The 6,332-nt window shown below is 40.1% G+C and overlaps 1 protein-coding gene across 10 annotated transcripts in view; it reads left to right on the top strand.

The window, feature by feature from the left end:
- Positions 1 to 5,643: 5,643 nt before the first annotated feature.
- Positions 5,644 to 6,332, top strand: part of LOC147185782 (protein 4.1-like) — a 37,991-nt gene continuing 37,302 nt past the window's right edge. For 5 of the 10 annotated variants that reach the window (XM_086104505.1, XM_086104500.1, XM_086104504.1 and 2 more), the window contains exon 1: positions 5,651 to 5,820. The gene's annotated coding sequence lies outside the window, so the exon portion shown is untranslated. Of the gene's footprint in view, positions 5,821 to 6,332 lie in introns of all 10 variants that reach the window. The other 5 variants (XM_086104502.1, XR_015099465.1, XM_086104501.1 and 2 more) reach the window with 5 other exon arrangements.

Raw genomic sequence — 6,332 nt, 5'->3', positions numbered from 1 at the left:
GAACAACAAATACTCAAATCACCCGGAGAACAAAGGGGTAGAACGTTTGGCATGAAGCACACAAAAAATGTACAGTATGTTCACCCTCATTCTCTTGGCGTCACATTCAACCCGGTTTGAGATTTGACGCCATTAAAAATACAATTGATACCCGCCCCGACCATGAATAGCAAAAACCCGCATATGACTGTCATCATATACTACACACTGATTGCTCTTGTATTGTAAGTTTCTTTCTGCATGTAAAGGGATTCCCCCAAACAAATTCACGAATGGGTGAATCTGCGAATGCCGAACCGCAAATCTGCAGGGTCCGCTGTATACTAAATTACTTTTTTTCCAACCTCGAAATTTGATTATTTTTCCTAAAGTGGGCTAAATGCCCCTTGAAATAATCCTTGAAGCAATTCATATTTGAGCGTAAAAGATGGAGCAACACATGCAGACAGACAATATCGCAACACTCACACCTAGATATTCTTTATCCTTTCTACTTAAATGATTAATTTTACAGGACTTTACTGCGTCGAAGTAGATTTATCAGTGTGTGAGAAATCAAGAGTAATGGAAGTTTGAAACGGGACTAAGAGCTGTCGGTGTTCCCACCACATTTGCACAGGTTGCCCAAAGGTTATGGGGGAAATCTGTAAAGAGTGAATCAGCGAAAAATGTTTTTGTCCTGAAAAATTAATGGTGTAAAACAAAAAAAGGATGCTTTTGCCAGACACGTAGATGTCTATTTATGTCATGGTTGATTATTGCAACGCCAAAGTTAGGTTGGTTGTGGGCTCCAAATTGTCTTTGATATTTGCAAAAGAACCACACTGAAGACAAAAGTGACTTTTGAGTTGTATTCACGACAAGTCACAGGAATCCATTGACAAGTCTAAAGTAACTTCAATATTTACAAGAAGAAAATAGTCTTTAGTCACCATATGTACCTGTTGTAAGAGTCAAAGATGATTTTTTTAGTTATGAATTAATAAACCTAACATACATGTTTCCATTTTTTTGTTTGGTTTTGTACAAGGAGGAAACAAAAGTTACAGCATGGTTCAATATCTACTTCAATATTTACAGACATGGACAATCCACCAAAAATGTCTACATTAGCTTCATTGTAGACTCTAAATTCATATTGATTTTTTACAAAAATATGGATCATGGCTTCATTGAAGACATGCCTGTTGGTGCGTGCAAGTGGGTGTGAATCCTATCTGCCATTTTGAAGAGTTCTGTGATTGACAGACAAGTCAAGCCCAGGATGTACCACACCTTTTAGGCCTCAAGGCAGGCTCCAACTTCCTTGTGATAATTAAAATGGATGAATGGATGCACTCGGCTTGAGAGCAGAAGCCGAGTGCATCCCCATGGCCTGGCCAGAGGCGGCAACCGGTTGATCCCACGCTATGAACATGAACATCGAAACTTCAACGAGCAGATGGCAGTCGCGCAACCACATAATTGTATGGTTATAAAACCACTAACTAGCAAACCAACAAATAATTACCAACTAAGAAAGGTAGCATTGTTTTGGTCTTTGTCATTAAGTGATTGTCGACTGTAGAAAAAACCCCCGTTGGCAACAAATTTGGATTAAAATTTGATGGCGGGCAGTTCAGGTCAATGTTTAAGGAAACGCAATTTATTTTGGAGCAAACTTGCTTTTTTTTGTTGCGCTATCATTGTTCCCTTAAATGTCAGTCATTCATATTTTTAAGTTATTTAAGTTAAGATAAGATAAGATAAGAAAACCAGTTATGTGTTGATCTTATGAGTTATATTTTTGACAACCAGTTTTTGTTGTGGGTAACGTAACTTGAATTTTACTTTTACTTTAAGACTCCAAATGGAGGAAGTGGCTGTGTTACGCTGTTTCCGATATTGAAACCTGATCTGAAAAGTAGACTTGGGAAGAAAAAAAAAAGGGGGAACTGCTAAAATACTCAACACGTAACAGTTTTTATGTCGTCATCTCCAACTCCGCTCTTGACATTGTGGTAAAAGCAAATCCTTCCTTTTTAAACTAGTTTTGCGCCTACACAGATGTCCAAATGGAGACTTTTCGTCTCAAATTATGTGACAAGTGTTGAAATATTACAAGCGTGCAATGTTTAAAATGACTTTTCCCCAGACAAAATTTTCAAAAATGTCCTAAATCAAATATTTTTAAGGTCCAATTTGGGTCGATGTTGTCTTCCAAGTGCTCACATTATAAATGATCGCAAATTCCTTGGAGGTAAAGGGGGGAAAAAACATGCAAACCAAAGGCTTGTATGGAGGCAATTTAATATATTAGAAGTAAAGCTACAAGATATGACTAAAGTTCTACCTGGGCGCCTGGAGGAGCTCGATCTGCAATTAGTCACTGCTGCTATCTAGTGGCCAGTTTGTAAATGTCTAAATACTATAACAGTGTCGATATTATTTTCGCACATGCCGAAAACCACAATTCTTGAAAAAATTAAATGAATAATTTCATTTAAAAAAATTTAACTCATCAAAATTAATTCATCATTTTCCATTTTTTTGGATTTTCTCGGAATTTCTTCATAATTTCTGTATTAAAATCCCCGTAAAGTGAAAATAAATGTCTGAATTTGACACACCACACAGAAGAGTGTTCGTCACAACCCTGTCAAATTTGAATTAATTTAAAAAAAAATCACCAGTTATATAAAACTAGACTTTCAAGATTTTTACTACGCTGTATTTGTCTGTCTTTACATTAATGCTCATCCCCATGGGTGTTTTTCTTTTCTTTGCATTTCTTGCCTTCTTCAGTCTTACGCGTCACCCGATACTCACGTCTAGAGTTACCTGCACACACAAAAAAGGCGTGAGACGGTACTCAACTTGACCTTGAGCAAACAGGTGCGCGCTGCGGAAAACAGCCGTGTTATTGTATTTGTGCAGCATCTTGTTCCACACACACCAACACACACACACACACACACAGAGAAAACACATTGCATGGTACTCCACAGTCATCGCTGGTGCACCTGTCGGCAGGTAAAACAATGATTTAAGATTTTTGCATTTTTAAATCCATCACATTGAGATCTGGGGAAAAAAATTTCAACAATGAATGTGTGATTGAAGTGTAGATTTTCAGATTTAATTTAAGGGATTACACAAAACGATGGCATTAGTGATTTGAGAATGACATTCATTTTAAGACGAGTAGCTCAATTTCCCCCCATTTTCTTAACTAATCGGTCAATTAATTCTGCCACGTAACGAACTAGGCATCATCTTTAAAAAAATCCATATCTGTCGTGTCCTTGTCATGACTTCCGATGCTCAATTTGGTTGACGTTGTCCCCCTATTTTCTAGGATAAAGAGTGATTGTTGCGGAGTATTATCTGTCTATATGTGTTGCTCCACAATTTGTGTTCAAGCAGAAGTTGCTTAAAGGGTTATAATACTACAACTATAGATGCCAATGGTGAGGCCAACAATGGCATTTTCTATCAGATGTTAAACTAACAGTGTCAAAGCTGTTTGGATGTTTTTAAAAGACAACATGTAATTCTCTTTGTTTTATGTTTAGTTTGACCCTCATTTTTGAAGAATTGTTCACTATCTGCCAAATTGTCACTTATTGTGGAGTGAGTCGAGTAAAATCCCCACCGAACAACCTCTTTCGTGCAAACTGGCAGCTCAAGGCACCAGAATGTCTCAGCATCATCAGCGCATCATCCATCTTAAGCCAATCCATTCTGTTTGCCGTCACATTTACGGCCTTTTAAAGCCTTCCAAAAGAACCAAATTCCTCAGAGGAGGGCCAAGCAGCAAACGCCCGTTCCTCTAGAGATGGCTGTACTCGGACGAGACTGGCCGATGTTTGGCTGTCCAGATGGCAGCGTCCGGGTAATGCCCCGCAGGAGAACACGACGTTAATCCCCCTTCGAGAGAAAATGCGCCGTCTTGATCTGGTGCATGCATGCATGACTGGAGGGAGCTTCCCTGGCTCGGAGGGAGAAGTTTGGGTGTCGATTGCAGTAGAAACCTTGTCATTTTACCGAATGCCCTGGGTGTTGTCGTACGGGCCGATCAAAAAGGACAAGAGGTGGGTTGGTCTGCTCTCAGATCAAGTCAAGTTTCTAAGGTGCTGGGTCTTAATCTCTGTGTGGGAACTATTTTTGCTATGTGGGATCTCTGACAAGCAGGTATGTTTTGTCGAGAAATAGTAAAAAAGCCCCGGGGGTATAATTTGCTGACGTCTATATATTTTAGGACTCAGCACAGTGTGTCTATTTGAGAACTCAAATGTGCAGCAAGTGAAGCATTGGTAAACAAGTGAAGCTTTTTGTGCTTCACCAGAGATCCTAGCAACTCCAATCGCTTACCAACTCCTAAACACTTAACTCTTGGCCCAAAACGTAATTGCTAAACCTACATTTCACACCAAACATTGGGCCCGAGTCAATTTTTTTTTTTTTTTACATTTCAACCTACTGATGTCTGATTTTCTGTCCCTTTCTCTCCCTTATGCTTGCATGCGTACGCTTATTGGATCCATGCTGCTCGACAAAATGGTGAGTTCACTCCAAGAAAATAAAAATAGAAATTGTTATTTTATATGTCTAATACGATAAATGTGGAAAATAATTGCAGTTCTTCATTGCGGCTGATCAAATGGATTTTCTTATACTGGTAATAGTGACATAGTCTTTTTACTTGTTTGTTTTCTCATCTTTCGTGGATGTAAACTTGCCTTCCACTATAAGCCAATTACATGAGCTCCTGTAATCTGGATGTAGGTACATGTGAGGTACGTGAGTGAGAGAGGAAGAAGGGACAGACACACACACACACACACACAGACAGACACAAACAAACTAACAAACAAAAAAAAAACAGTGATGCTCGGCCTTTTGATGATACAATTACCAAGATTTGCCAACTTGCGTTTGTGTTGCCCAGTGAGACATTTTGTTGGCTTTTGAATTTTTTTCCGGGATGGTGGGGCTGTGGATGCACCCCCTGAGGTGGATGCCGCCCTGTCCCGCACCCACCTTGGACGCCACTGCTTACTAGACCACGCCCCTTAAAGACACACCACAGACAAAAGAAACATACAGTGTTTATACAGTCATTACAATGTAAAATCCAGTTTATTTCTTAACGTTCTCTTTCATTATATTTGTTTCAATCGTAATATAATGTTAGACATTTCAAACCAAATGTTTTTTTCGTGGGGTTGCAACAGATTAAGTCACAAAATTAACTACCATTCATCTGTAACAGTATGGTTGACTTCCTTGCTCGGTTGTAATTGTGTGTGTATTTTTTCCTAAAAAGTGCAATTATTTATTACTGGGACGTTTGTGACAGACAGCGACGCCTTCTGACTTTAAAAAAAATCGTCTTGCAAAAATCGTCTTGCTGCACGTCGTCGTCGTAAACCGAGGATCAGTCGGCTATGTTGTGCAATATTCGTCAACACGTTGTAGTGACTAATCACTCCCGTTGGAGGGTGCTAGAGCGCCACATTCGCAACTCCACATCCGCGTTCAACGCTCCCTCCAATGTGATTAACCAATCACGTCGTAGAACCCAAAACAGTAATCCACGTCGACAAATGGCGAAGAGAAACGGGCCATTTCTTTCACAACGAGGCGGGACTTGAGAATGATTGACACGCCTTGCCTCTGCGCCTGAGCCAGATTTTTTCTGTGAGGACTCGTCCGCTGGAGATTTTTGTTTGCAGGAGGCTCGCAATACTGGAATTAATTATTGAGGGGGGAGACACGCCGAGAGGCCAGGACTCATTTGGACGGTCTACATATATTTCAACTGGGATTTAAAAAAAGGTATTGTTTGTTTTTGGGCTCCCATTTAAATCACGTGATGAGTCACCGTCGACTCAATGAAACGGTCTTGGTTGTTTATGCAGCATCTGTAAGCACGCTACATGCTTTAGCAAACTTCAAACGTTCCTCGTCATTTAGAATTATTTATGATTTAGTGTTTTTTTTAGGGGGGGTGGGCTTTCTATCGTGCTCACCTCAACTACCCACGCTGAAACGTGCTTGCTAGCATCGACGGTAATATTTCGTGCCCATGTCGCCGTAACATTGGTTAAAATGGCTATTTTTCAACTATGTTTCCCCTGTTGCGTTACGCTTGTACATGTCGGTTGCGTTACCGCTGGCTGTCGGCCGCTCGCTCGTGTCGTCAAACATCCGCCTCTGTAACTCCCCCAGTCTCTGCAGGGACCATTCATCCGTCCCGCTTTCTGGACAAGCCCTAGATAAGTCTGTCGTTCTTGGAGATTTTTCATTTTAAAACTAATAATTTTAAAAATACTTTTTCACTTCTAAGC

This window comes from Hippocampus guttulatus, chromosome 23 (assembly GCF_054856545.1).
Source record: "Hippocampus guttulatus isolate MCC_2025c chromosome 23, RoL_Hgut_1.0, whole genome shotgun sequence".
NCBI classification, from domain to species: Eukaryota; Metazoa; Chordata; class Actinopteri; order Syngnathiformes; family Syngnathidae; genus Hippocampus; species Hippocampus guttulatus.
The sequence above is the reverse complement of the archived record's forward strand: the minus strand, read 5'-3'. Positions and strand labels throughout refer to the sequence as shown.